This window comes from Arachis stenosperma, chromosome 3 (genome assembly GCF_014773155.1).
Source record: "Arachis stenosperma cultivar V10309 chromosome 3, arast.V10309.gnm1.PFL2, whole genome shotgun sequence".
Taxonomy (NCBI): Eukaryota; Viridiplantae; Streptophyta; class Magnoliopsida; order Fabales; family Fabaceae; genus Arachis; species Arachis stenosperma.
In genome coordinates, this window is record NC_080379.1 from 165,104,972 (window position 1) to 165,118,744 (window position 13,773).

At 31.2% G+C, this 13,773-nt stretch overlaps 1 long non-coding RNA gene across 2 annotated transcripts; it reads left to right on the forward strand.

Annotated features, from left to right (window-relative positions):
• Window positions 1-2,670: 2,670 nt before the first annotated feature.
• On the forward strand, window positions 2,671-3,847 carry LOC130967587 (uncharacterized). Of its 2 annotated transcripts, none has more exons than XR_009081390.1 (2): window positions 2,671-2,914; window positions 3,566-3,847. It is a non-coding gene; the product is annotated as an uncharacterized LOC130967587 (long non-coding RNA). The 2 variants fall into 2 exon arrangements; XR_009081391.1 differs by lacking the exon at window positions 2,671-2,914 and adding an exon at window positions 2,921-3,158.
• The last annotated feature ends 9,926 nt before the right edge of the window (window positions 3,848-13,773 follow it).

Below are 13,773 nucleotides of genomic sequence, written 5' to 3' on the forward strand. Positions count from 1 at the left end.
ATTTTCTTTTTCTAAATTGATATTTTCTTTTTCTTTGAAAATTTTTATTAAGATCATATTTTTGAGGTATCTCTTCATTATCCTGACAGCAAATTCTAATTATATTTGCAAATCTTTTTTGAGTTTCTTCTTGCATACAACGTTCTTTTATTTCCTCTCTTATTGCAGAGGTTGCTCCACCAAAATTATTTTCAATTGTTCCTCTATTTATTTCTCTTATAAATCTTCCCATTATAAATTCATTAGCAGGATATGGAAGTTTTGTTATGTACATACTAAGATAATGATTTTTATCTTCTTCTTTTAATTTGTAATAATGTATTCTATATTCACATATATAAGATTCCACATTACATAAATCATATATCTGAATATTAGCTAAATGGTTTTTTGCTTCTTGATATTCTTTATTATAGACTTCTTGTCTATGATCTATAATATTTTTTCCAAAAAATTCTTTATATAGAATCATCATTATATATATCTTATCATAAGCTGTTGTTTTTGTTTCTAATTCTTCTATTATTTGGTTTTCTATTGATGTCATATAATCTCTTATAGTTTCTTTAGTATGAAACCCTATGTAATTCCAAATGTCTCTTCTAGACAATTCACTAAGTTTTGGATTAGTAAAGGCTTCTAATAAGAAGGAATTTAACCAGTTTTCGAAAATTTCTTTTTCGTTCTTTTTGCAGTCTAAATCGAGCATTCTTTCTCCTTCCATTTCCTGGATTTTAGGAACGTATTTTGATGGTATTTTTGTATATCTTGAATCTTTATTTATAAACCCCTTTTTAAAAGCATAATTATCAAAACATGTTTCCCATTTAAATTGAGATTGATTATCCTTAGACGTTCTAGCTTCATTTTTTACTTGTATTGGAATTGCTGGTTCTTCGTCACTTGAATAATCTAGAATGTGTTCTTCATTTTCTATATTTTCAGAATTAACTAACTCTTCTTCTATTTGAAAACCCTGTTCCATAATATTATTTTCTTGAGCCATTTTTAATTGTTTAAAAAGCATTGTAACTTCTTCTAATTTTTCTTCAATATTCATAATTTCAATGGTGGTTTTACTTTTAGATCTATTAATTTTGATAACTTAATTATTTCTTCTCTTAAATCTTCTAATTTACTTTTTTCCATTAGGTGACGCTTTTCTTTGTGAAAAGTTACGTTTTTGAATGAAAAGTGTAACTTTAGGATGTGTGGTTTAGATTTTGCCACATAGTCAAATCTTTAAATCTGTACAGATTTAGATCTGTACCATATAATTTTCTTTATTTTAATGATAGTTTATTTTTGTATATTTATTAAAAAATTATATATTTTTAATATCAAAAATAAGAAAAATAAAATTTATTTTTTGTTTTATATAAAAATTTGTGGTCTTTAAGATATTTATTATGTATTTATTAAAATAAAAATATAAAAATATTTGTCATAATAAAAATTGTATTTTAATAAATACATTAAAAAATTTTATGTATGTATTAAAATAATTTTTATTATAATAAATTTTTAGTTTTACTCATACATATACTATGTATGTGTCTTGTATACAATAAAATAAAATAAAATAATTTAATTTATTATGTATATTCTATATATAATAAACCAAATTACATATAAATACTTAAATAAAATTTACTTGATTCAATTTTTACAAATTTATTTAGAATAAATATATAACTAATTTTTAATTCAGAACATCTAGATAATTTTAGCATCCAATCAATTTATCAACGTAAATTACCCATTAATTTATCACTTTGTGCTTTAATAATTTTTTCACGTACAAATTCCGATAGCGGGTAAGAATATCATCTCTTGTACGGGTTGAGATCTAGCTTTAGATTTTTGCTACACCCAAACAGTAAGCAAATCAACTCAACTGTGCAGGTGGGCCTCCTACGATATCTGTGTCTCCCCAATTACGTGGCGGAAATCTAGCGCTTTCCTTCCTTCGTCTGAGATCAACACGAGAGATAAGAAGGTAAACTAGAAAAACAGAAGAGAGAGAAAAAAAAATTACGATGAAAAAAAAAAAGTCATCAAGCTCCAGCATCGGTGGTGTGGGCTCCACGGCTCTGCGTTCATAGGTCACCGTCAAGACGTCCCTTTTGTCTAATAAAAGATAATTTGTGAAAAGTCCTGTAAAAATATTTTAATTTAAATATAATAATTAAAAATTATTCAATAGTTTAACATAATATATATTTATATTTTAATTATTTTTTGTTATTTATAAAGATTTGTGAAATTTGAAAATATAGAGTATCAGCTAACTCACAGATTTTGTTTAGGAAATGTATGATAAAGCATAGCGTAGTAATTAGTAAAAATAAATTCTCTCAATATTTTTAATAATTAAAAAAGTAAAATATAATATTTAATTTTTTTATATCTTTTTAAATTTTTTAATTTTATTTATAAAATTAAAGATAAAAAATTATACTTTATTTTTTCCGTGGTTAAAAAAATTTGAGAAATAAATAAATGATAGTAAGTATTGGTAATGGTAGCTAGGGTTAGGAGAAGGGCACGTGATGCAGGTTAAAGGGATAAGAGAGGGAATCCGAAGGCAATTCCCAAGAAGAAGAACATGTACATGTGCCAACCACAACTAACACCTAGCCTTGCCCTGCCTACCCCGCTCCACCCTATCCTAATGGCCCACCACCTCCTTTTCTGTCATCCATCACCATTCACCATTCGCGCACGCCACCCAACCAGCAGAACATTTCTTTTTTTTTTAAATATATATATTTAATTTATTTATAAAATTAAATATGAAAATATATGTCATATGGCTGTTTGTTGGGCTTGAAGGGCATAAAAAGTCATGGGTCTTGGTGGTGAAATTTGCACGGGTTCCTTTCCAACTTCTCTATATAACCATATCAACAAGGTTGGTATATGCCTCACTACTCGTAAAAAGATAGGGTTTTCTAGGTGCCCCTTGGAGCACTTGAGTTGAGTTGGATCGGATCGGACTCTCGGAGTAGTTCTTACTTTCTATTTACAGTAGGATCGGTTTCGAATATATACTTGAGCTAGGATGAGATGAGATGCATGAGTGCTACTAGATCTATAAGCTAATATATATGGCTCCTCCTTATATTCTAATCACAGTTTTAATTATGATAGTCAAGGTTTAACTTTTGAAGTGCCCTTGTTCTTGCTTTTGAAACTCTTGCTGCAAGCTAGTTTGTTCTTTATTTATTTGTAACAAGCTAAGTAAGGGCTTTGTTTTGTTTGGTTTTAGTAGGGTTTGGATGTGGAAGATGGTGATGAGTGGAGCTCCTTGAAGTCCAACAGAGGGTCTTGGTGGGTGGATTGAGCTGCTAAGCTATGGATCCCACAGTACTACCCATATATACCCCATTATGCAGTGGTAGTTCTGCGGATTCCATATCCTAGGAGCTTCATTACCTTTCCTCAGATCCTTATTTGGATTGAAGGGAGCTCTACATAGCATCCTCTTTCTAATTAACTTGTACTCTTCAATTTGTTAGATTTAGTTTTTATGTTACCTCCATCTCATTTTTGTGTGGTACAGGAACCCCATCTGGCTGCAGTGGTGCAACCGAGCTAGGTGCCGCAACTCTATATAACGCGTTATGCGATCTCCACTATCTCTCAATCAACATTAATTAGTTTGGCTTGTAGATCCGGATCACATATCACTTATCAGTACAGTGTTGCTCCAAATTCATTTTATCTTTTAGTTGCAGTTATTAACTAGTTGTTCGCCTTTAAACAACATTTGTTTTATTCATATATGCCGAGTTTATAATGTATGCTTTTATCTGGTTGTCCGATAAAGTGATAACTTGATAAATTTGGTATTGTTGTTGCCGATTTAGGGCGGCATATTGATGTAATGATATTAGGTTTAATATTGCATATTTGCATCGAAATTGTTTACCAATAAAAAATAGAAATCTTTGGTAACCAAAGAAAATTAACAAAAAATAGTCATAACATGTCTTATTTAGTATTCATTAATTGTTACGATAATTAATGAATGCTAAATAAAGTAAATTTTGGCTTTTTTTTTTTGTTTACCTAGCATTATCCAAAAAAAATTAGTCAAAAATAATTTTAATTTATTTTATTTAACATAATAATTAATGAATCGGAACTAAGATAAATTGTAGTTGGTCTTTTTTTGTCATTCTAACCTACCGATATTGAACCAAGGAACTGAACTCTTGAGGGTGAGGGTGAGAGTGAGTTTGGATGAAAGAAGTGGTGAAACTGGAAACAAAATTTTTGGTAGGGCAGATAAAAGATAATTGTTAAATGTTTTTGATATAGACTCTATTTAAGATAAGTTTATCTAATTTTATTTCTTTGATTTGGATAATATTGTCAAATTTAAAGCTGTTTTTTAAGATCTCAAGGTCAAATTTATTATATGTAACTCTTTAAATTTTTAAAAGTTCTATTTTATTTTTTTTTATGATTTATTAAAGTAGAAGAACTATCTATGAGTGTTAATATTATTAATATTGTAAAAATTATATGTTTTTTTTAATATTAGTCTTTCTCTTAAAAAATGTATTAATTATTTAATTTTTTATTATTATTTTATATAAAAATTTGAATATATATTCGGTAAAATATATAAAAAAAATTAGAAGAATAAATATTAAAATTTATAATATTTATTGAATTTTTTATAAATGTATACAAATACAATAATATTAATATTTATTAAATATTTTAATATTTTTTATTATATAAAAAATTAAATTAAATAAACAGTAAGATATAAAATAAGATTAAATTACATGAATAAAAAGTATTTAATTTTTTATACTTGAATAGAGAGTTATAAAATATGAATACATTCAGTCCAAATTTTGTTTTGAATGTTTAAAAATAAAAATTATTGTGCAATAAAAATAAGAGATTTTGTTTTGAATGTTTAAAAATAAAAATTATTGTACAATAGAAGTAAGAGATGAAAGTTAAATTTTAGTATTTTAAATTATAATAAAATATTTGAATCAATTAAACTATTTTTTATTTTTAAAGAAGTATTACTAATTTTTTAATAAAAATTTGGGAGAACTATAACCTCTCTTGTCTAAACTAAATTTGCCTCGAGATATACACTAAATTAAGCTCCGCCCCTAAATAAAAGTAAGAGATTAGGAAACATACACTAAATTAAGTTTTTAAATGAATGGCTTTAAATTTTAGAAGTTAAAAGGGTATAAGATTGAGTTAGATTATTTTATTTAATTTAGTTTAAAATAAATATAAATATTAAATAAAATATCTATAGTTATTAAAAAGAATATTGTTGTATTAATTGTTTTAGACAATTTAATTGTGTTTTTATTTTTTAGGAGATATACACTAAATTAAACTCCGCCCCTGAATGAAAGTAAGAGATTAGGAAATATACACTAAATTAAGTTTCTAAATGAATGGCTTTAGATTTTAGAAGTTAAAAGGGTATAAGATTGAGTTAGATTATTTTATTTAATTTAGTTTAAAATAAATATAAATATTAAATAAAATATTTAAGTCAATCATATATTACAAATTTTTATAGTACTCCTAAATTATATGGTAATTCGAATCACTGTATATTACAAATTAGTAAAAATTTGTAATATTCTAATGACTTAGGACATTAAAAAAATACTCTACATAGTCAATAATAATTTAGATCTTAAAGAAAAAATATTTTTATCATGTATTTACCTAAATCACTAGAATATTACAAATTTTTATAGTACTCATAACATCTGTTAAGCTATTTTTTAAAAAATTTTTGTATTAGAATAAAATATATTTTTTAATTATTTTGTATAGAATAAAATATTTTCTTTTATTTCTAAATTATTATTGACTATGTAGAGTATTTTATTTAAAATTTGAGTACATGCATGTATTTACCTAAGTTATTAGAACATTACAAATTTTTATAGTACTCCTAATATTTTTTAAGCCATTTTTTTAATTGTTTGCATATGATAAAATATTTTTTGTAGTATAATTTAAATAAATTTATTAAAAAATATTCATGAGCTATTAAAAATGGACAAAATAGTATTATATGGAATTCGAATTGATAGATTACAAATATTTTAAAGAATTCTCGTAATTAAATATTTTGTTAGCTTTTTTTAATGTATGAAATAATATATATATATATATATATTTATTTTTTAATTTATTAATTTTTTTAATAAATTTTTTTAATAAATTATTATTTTTTACCAGCATAGAAATTATTAAGTGTATAATTCGAACCAAGCTGGTTCGAATTAGTGTGTGCGTGTGTGTTGTGTATAATTCGAACCTAATTGGTTCGAATTAGTGTGTGCGTGTGTTTGTGTATAATTCGAACCTACTTGGTTCGAATTATGTAGAAATGGAATTCGAATTTAGCTGGTTCGAACTACATATAAGCGTGCATTGATGGATTCATGAAGCAGTTTTCGTTTTGGCTTATTCGTGTTAAATTTTGCTCCCTTTGACTTAAATGTGTTTTTTGCCCTAGTTATTATATAATTATATATGTTTATATTTTGAGTAGTTTGTTATTTTTATGTACAAATATTAAAAATATTGAGATATCTATCCATAAAATAAATTATTATTTATATTTATAAAACATGGATTTTGTATATTAAAATTATTCAAATATTAAAAAATATTTAAAACTTTTAAATTACTCTTATCATCATTTATATAACATCTCGAATTTTTTTAAAAATTAAGTAATTAGTTATTCATAAGTTATCATATTATATTGAGATTTTGTTTTTAAGAAATCTATTTTTTTAACAAAGATAATTAAATAAAATTTTATGATTATTAAAGTTTAATTTAAATATAACTTATTTTATTAGTTTAAATTATTTATTAAAAACTATTTTGATAGGCAAAAATTAAGTTAATTTATTATTATTATTATTATTATTATTATTATTATTATTATTATTAGTTACTTCTTTCTTATATATATATATATATATATATAAAACCAATGAGGTATGTCCTTTTTCATGACACCTAACCTTTTTCTTAATAAATGCTTCAGCACTAATCCATTCTTTCTTTTAAATCATGAACAAGTCAATTAAGAAACAAAAAGAAAGGAAACGTGGCTTGTATATATATAACACTTTGACACCTAATGAGTTTTAGTATCACAAAATTCTCATTCAATACCCTTAGTCTTTAATCACATTCATCTCTTTCATATCACCGAATGAACGAAAGAAAAAAAAAGAGAGAGAAACACCGTGAGATAGAGAAGAGAATGAAACCATGGATCCGTGAGTTTCCAACTTCGATTACTTGCGATCCGCAACTCCAATAAAAAAATCTAATCCGGTAAAAGTGTTCGTATATTCCTTCTCTACGTGTTGGCGTTACTTTTGTCCGGTAAAAATCGACGGTGACGTAGCTCCCCTACCCCTTGAGCTTGGCCAACTGGAGTTCTAGGAGGCACGGAGGATTCCAGACGTTTTTTCCTTCAGCAGCATGGTCAGAAAGTTTTTCTAGAGTTTCGAGTATTTCGATTACGTACGAAGATAGGGTTTTGATAAATTTTCACCGACTAAATGATATTTGAAAGTAAATTGATGTTTGGATTGAGTGTTATTGAAATTTGATTGCATTTCATATTGAATTTTGTTGATATATTGATATTTTGATGAAGTTGTGTTTAGTCAGCTCGAGAATGAATAAATTTTTAAGTTAATATTTTGATAAAAATAAAAGAGGTTTTCGGTCTCATTGAAGGACAAGATATTAGTTTGGAAATTTTATTTTAAAGGATGTCATTATATTTTTATAAAAAGACTGAGGTTATGTTTATTATTATAAACTAAGTTTTGAAAGGAAAATGTTATTTTGAGTTTTTATTCAAAAATTACTGCCACAGGAAAGCAGATGTGATATTGTTTGGGCCTTAGTGCCAAATGTAAAGTGGAGACGCCCACACCCTGAGAACTGTTTTTCAGATGTACGCTTATTGATTTGGAAAGTCACACTGTATGCGACCTAGCCGTACAACTTATAAGCACACTGATGCATCTGAAAAACCATATCTGGGACTCGTGCCCGGGTAATGTCGGGAGCGGGTAGGCAACCGACACATGAGCTCATGGCCTGCGTTAGGAATAGACATGCATCATTCTTGTTGCGCATTTGCATTTTACTTGACATTGTGAAATTGTTTGTGATTGTCTTTTCGTGTTTATACATTTTTTAATGTTATTCTGAATTGTGGTGACTAGATATTTCGTTGTGAATTACTTGAACTGTGTTAATCCTGACTAAACTAACCACCCTCGACCCTACTAAGAACCCCCCAGTTCTTACCCATTCTCTTCCTCCCCTTCAGATGGAGACCGGAGTTATATTTTACGAGATGGACCCTCCCTATATATACAAGGATATTGTACAGCATATGTTTTATGTAGTAGCTGCGGAGATTAGGACTCGTATGTACATTCTGCGTGATCATCCTTTCCATCACCCGATTGACACTCCACAGTTTAACCACGACATGCCTTATGAGTTCCCACTGCAGTGGCTCCACCCGGATGCTCCATTTCACCCGTTTCATGATGGGCCGGTGCCTCACCAGCATCCCGATCAGCCTGCGGATCAGGCCTGAGCCCATGGAGGAGCATTTTCCAGAGCCTGTACCGGAGGAGGACATCCCCGTGGAGCAGATCTCAGTATCTTCATCCGAGCCATCTTTTGAGGAGCCGCTCTCTGCCTCTATTAGTGGACCGGATAGTGCTGGTCAGACCAGTAGCACGAGTGCCAGTGCCCCTCCCGAGATTATAGAGATTTCCGATTACGAGGACGAGGATCCTGAGGAGTGTTCTGATGTGGTTGTGATCTCCTCTGATGATGACAGCTGAGTCCTGGGAGCTGCGGTTGTGCCTTTTGATAGTTTTTTTTGTGTGTTAGCCTAGCCTTTGTGTTAATCTCTCACTTTTGGTCAGACTCACTGAGAGAGTAGGGTGTACATAGTGGACTAGGCTAGTTCGGGTGCCAGTTTAAGGGGTTTTCTATATGGACCAGGGCCCGGAGTGTTGGGTTGTACATAGTAGTATTTCTGAAGGGTTGTATGCTAACTTAGGATATATATATATATATATATATATATATATATATATATATATATATATATATATATATATATATGTACGACAGTACCTGTATGCTTATGCTTGTGTATGTTTAATTAGTTGTCCTTGCAAGTTTTCTTATAAAAGTTTATCCAAAACTCGATAGTACGCTAACCCGATTACAGGCTTAATAATACATAGTAAAGGTTTCATGTGAACAAGTTGGTGACACTTGATTTCTGGTATGATCATGACTTATTGGGAATTGGGTCGTTACAATTTACATTGGCTGATTTTTTTTATATGATTTAGCATTGTGAGTTATGTTGGGTTATGAAGATTCGTTTGCAGGAAATCGGATCCACCTATTTCTGGTTGTCCATTTTTTTAATCGAAGAGTGTACTAATCGGTCCCACCAATTTCTGGTGGCCAATTTTTTTTTTTAATCCGGGAGTGCACCAATCGGACCCAATGATTTGTGATGCGCAAAAAATTCGAAATGATATGATGCGGTCGGTCCATCCGATTTGCGTAAGTGCATACAAAACAGGAAAAATATCTCCGATTTGAGAAAGTGCATACAAAACACGAAAAAATATCACAAAAACGCTATTTACTCCATTTCTTCATCGCCGGTCTCAGCTCATGTTCTTCCTCCTCTTCTCTTATTCTTCTCCTTCATTCTTGCAGACTAAATTTTAGTTAGATTGAGAATAGTCAACTACGTATAGTGTTATGAATGATAGAGTTGTATTGAAGATTTGTTGTTACGGGTAGATTTTATCGCAAACATATGAGGGAGTTCAATTTGTGTGTGAAAATCTATTAGATGTTGTTATTCCGTTCACATTGTCATTTGAGGAATTGAAAGGTGTGATTTGTGAGAAGATAGATTCTCAAAGATCTAGGAGAGTATCGTGTATTTTGTACATGTATCCTTTATCCGTGTTTGGTGGGTTCGTTCAATTTCAGACTAAATACGTGACGAATGAAGTGAGTATGCATGAAATGTTTTCTATATATATGGAAAATCGCCACCGAATATCGTACATCGAATTGTATATTGAGTTCAAGCAATCTGAAGCGGGCCATAACATTGAATTGGAAGATTATAATAGTGAAAGCGATGATGAATTTGAAAGTAACTATGAGATCATTGGTCCAAGTGAAGACGAAGTTGAAGCTGACGGCGCCATGAACGCAGATGTGGCGGAAGTTGCTAAGACACTAGCAAACTCGCATCCGTTTCAGGAGCATTCTTTCATGCGGTCGTTGGATTTGGAGGCTATGCACGCACCGGAGTTTCTCCAATATATGAATGCAGGTGCGTAAAGAAAGATAGATTTGTGATACTCTAAAGTAGCAAATCAATAAGTCAGATGAGTAATATATGTGATATGTGGATAGTCATTTGTGACCATAGCATTTGATTATTTTATTAGTTAATGGTTCTTTATTATGAATTATATTTAGTTGTTCTTTACGTAGATAGAATAGCGAAAAAAAAAGATTAATATGATCATTAAAGTGTGTTTATTAATTGAGTTGTAATAAATAATTTATTATTGAGTACATAATAAAGGATTTATTACTTATGATATATGCAACGCTTCCTATTGTGGCGGATGGTGAGTTCACGGTGGCAGATGGTGAGTTCACGGTGGGGATGGAATGCAATTCAAGGGAGGCAGTAATCAAGGCAATGAAAGATTATACCATCCGGAGAGGTGTAAACTATCGGGTATATGAGTCGGAACCGACGACATTCTATGCTAAATGTACACAATATGGCGGTGGTTGTGATTGACTGATTAGAGTTACTAAAATGCAGAAGAAGTACTGTTGGGAGATAAGGAGGTACAATGGTAGTCACACTTGTACCAGGTCTACTATTTTTCAAGACCATTTGAAACTGGATTCCAAGATAGTTGCAGAAGCAATTGAGCCGTTGGTAGAGGTTGACCCGTCTATAAAGGTGAAATCAGTCATTGCTGAAGTTCAGTCAAAGTTTAACTACACCATCAGTTATCGCAAGGTTTGGTTAGCAAAGCAGAAGGCGGTGGAATCAATTTTCGGAGGTTAGGAAGCATCGTATGAAGCGTTGCCCATATGGTTTGAGGCCATGTGTCACAAGGAGCCATCAGCCGTGGTTCACTTTGAAAAAAATGCCTACGTACCAGGGGGATGATTTGGTTCCTGATATACGTGCACTACATAGAGTTTTCTGGAGTTATTACCCTTGTATAAGGGCCTTCAGACACTGCAAGCCAGTGGTACAGGTGGACGGGACTCATTTGTATGGAAAATATAAGGGTTGTTTATTGATTGCAGTCTCACAATATGGTAATAACAACATCGTGCCTATTGCATTTGTCATAGTGGAGGGAGAGACTTCTGATGCATGGTACTTTTTTCTAAGTAACTTGCGTCAACATGTGGTGACATGTGATTGTGTGGGACTTATCTCTGATAGACACGATTCTATTAGGTCAGCTATTGATCGGAGTAATGGGGCTTGATCTCCTCCTAGAGCTTTCCATATGTTTTGTATCCAGCATATTGAGTCAAACTTCTTGAGGAAGTTCAAAGCACCATACTTGCAGAAGCTTATCATCAACATTGGTAAGTTTGAATACAATGAAGTTTGAATTTATTGTAAGTACGATTGAATAGACTAGTTTTCATAGTTGATTGTTTCTTTCAATGCATACTTTAATCAAAATTACCTGTTTGCAATCGGAAATACTCGGGAATTGCCGGGAATCGACACTAGAAATGGTAGCCGGATCCAAGCCTGACGATTAGATTTTTGACGGTTTAGAATTTCACAAATGAAATCTCGTTGCAAGTATAGCTTCTAAACCAACACAAATCCTTTCATACAAAAATTTGGTTGTCACTAAGTACAAACCCCTAAAATTAATAACCGAAGTATTTAAATCTCGGGTCGTCTCTCAAAGGACTTGCAGGGTAGTGTTCTTGTTATTGGTTACGGACTTGTTGATTTTGGGGTTTTAGATGAGAAACATGAATAGTAAATGGTAAGAAAACTTTATTAACAAAATGGTCTTGGCAAGATTTGGTTGTCAAGGGTCTTCATCATTATCACTAGCCACAAGTATGGTAGTTGCAAGGATTAATCCCACTTAGTCATCCTTAAATCAATTAACAAAGGAAAGTCAAGTGAGTTATATCAATCCTAGTCCATAAGTCCTAGCTTTCCACTAATTGGATTAATGAAGGCTAGAGTTAATGGCTATCAACTAGCAATCAATTGGACACTAGTGACTCAAGAAATCCTAAGTTACCTTCTCAAGCCAAGAACATAAAATCCTACTCTAACATCCTCTCAAGCATTTCATCAAACACTTGGAGGGTAATGAGAGAAAGCATTTTTATTTGTAAGAATAAAAGGAATCAACAACTAACAATTACAAAGAATTAACAAAACAACAATCAACAACATCACAATCACATGAATTACCTCAAATTGCATTATTAAAAGAAAACAAAATAACAAGAGTATCTCAATTACAAAACCTAGAAACAAAATAAGAGAAATTACAACAAGAGGATAGGGATAGAAAGAAGAACCAAAGTGTAGCAATCACCACTTGAAGGTAGGAGTAGAAGGAGACTTGAATTAAACCTAGAACTATGAGATCCTAATCTAACCCTAATTCCTAATCCTAGAGAGAAGTGAGAGCTTCTCTCTCTAAAACTAACTCTAACTCCTAAAACTAAGCTAATGATCAAAAGTATCTAAAGTATCTAAAGTATCTAAAGTATATTGATTCCCCTTCAATACTTGACTTAAATAGCATCAGAAATGAGTTGGATTGGGCCCACAAGGCTCCTAAAACCGCTGGGGACGATTTCATTAAAGTGGGCCACGGACAGAATCGGCGCACGCGCGCAAAGTGCGCATACGCGCCCCTGAATGCGAAGCAACATATGGCAAAATTTATATCATTTCGAAGCCCCGGATGTTAGCTTTCCAACCCAACTGAAACCGCATCATTTGGACCTCTGTAGCTCAAGTTATGGTCAATTAAGTGCGAAGAGGTCAGGCTTGACAGCTTTTTGGTTCCATCATTTCTTCATGAGTTCTCCAACTTTACATGCTTTTTCTTCATTCCCTTGATCCAATCTTTGCCTCCTAAATCTGAAATCACTTAACAAACATATCAAGGCATCTAATGGAATCAAGGTAAATTACATTTAGCTATTTTAAGACCTAAAAAGCATGTTTTCACTCTTAAGCACAATTAAAGGAGAATATACAAAACCATGCTATTTCAATGGATAAATGAGGGTAAAAGGTTATAAAATCCCCTAAAATCAATACAAGATAAACCATCAAAATGGGGTTTGTCAAAGCCCAAGTAAGCAATAGTGTCAGCAGACCGTCCATCTCCTTGTAGTCGACACGAGTTGCCCTACACAGTGATCTATACAAGTGTGCCAGGCATGTTGAACCCCAACTAAACTGTATGATCTCACCGAAGTTACGGAGCAAAGGCAGAAATTTTCAATGCACCGCAGCACCCGACTTATCTCCAAACAAAATTATCCCGAATAACAACATTATGTGACACTTTACATACATCTGAATGGGAACATCATCATTCAACACTATACGATCTTTCA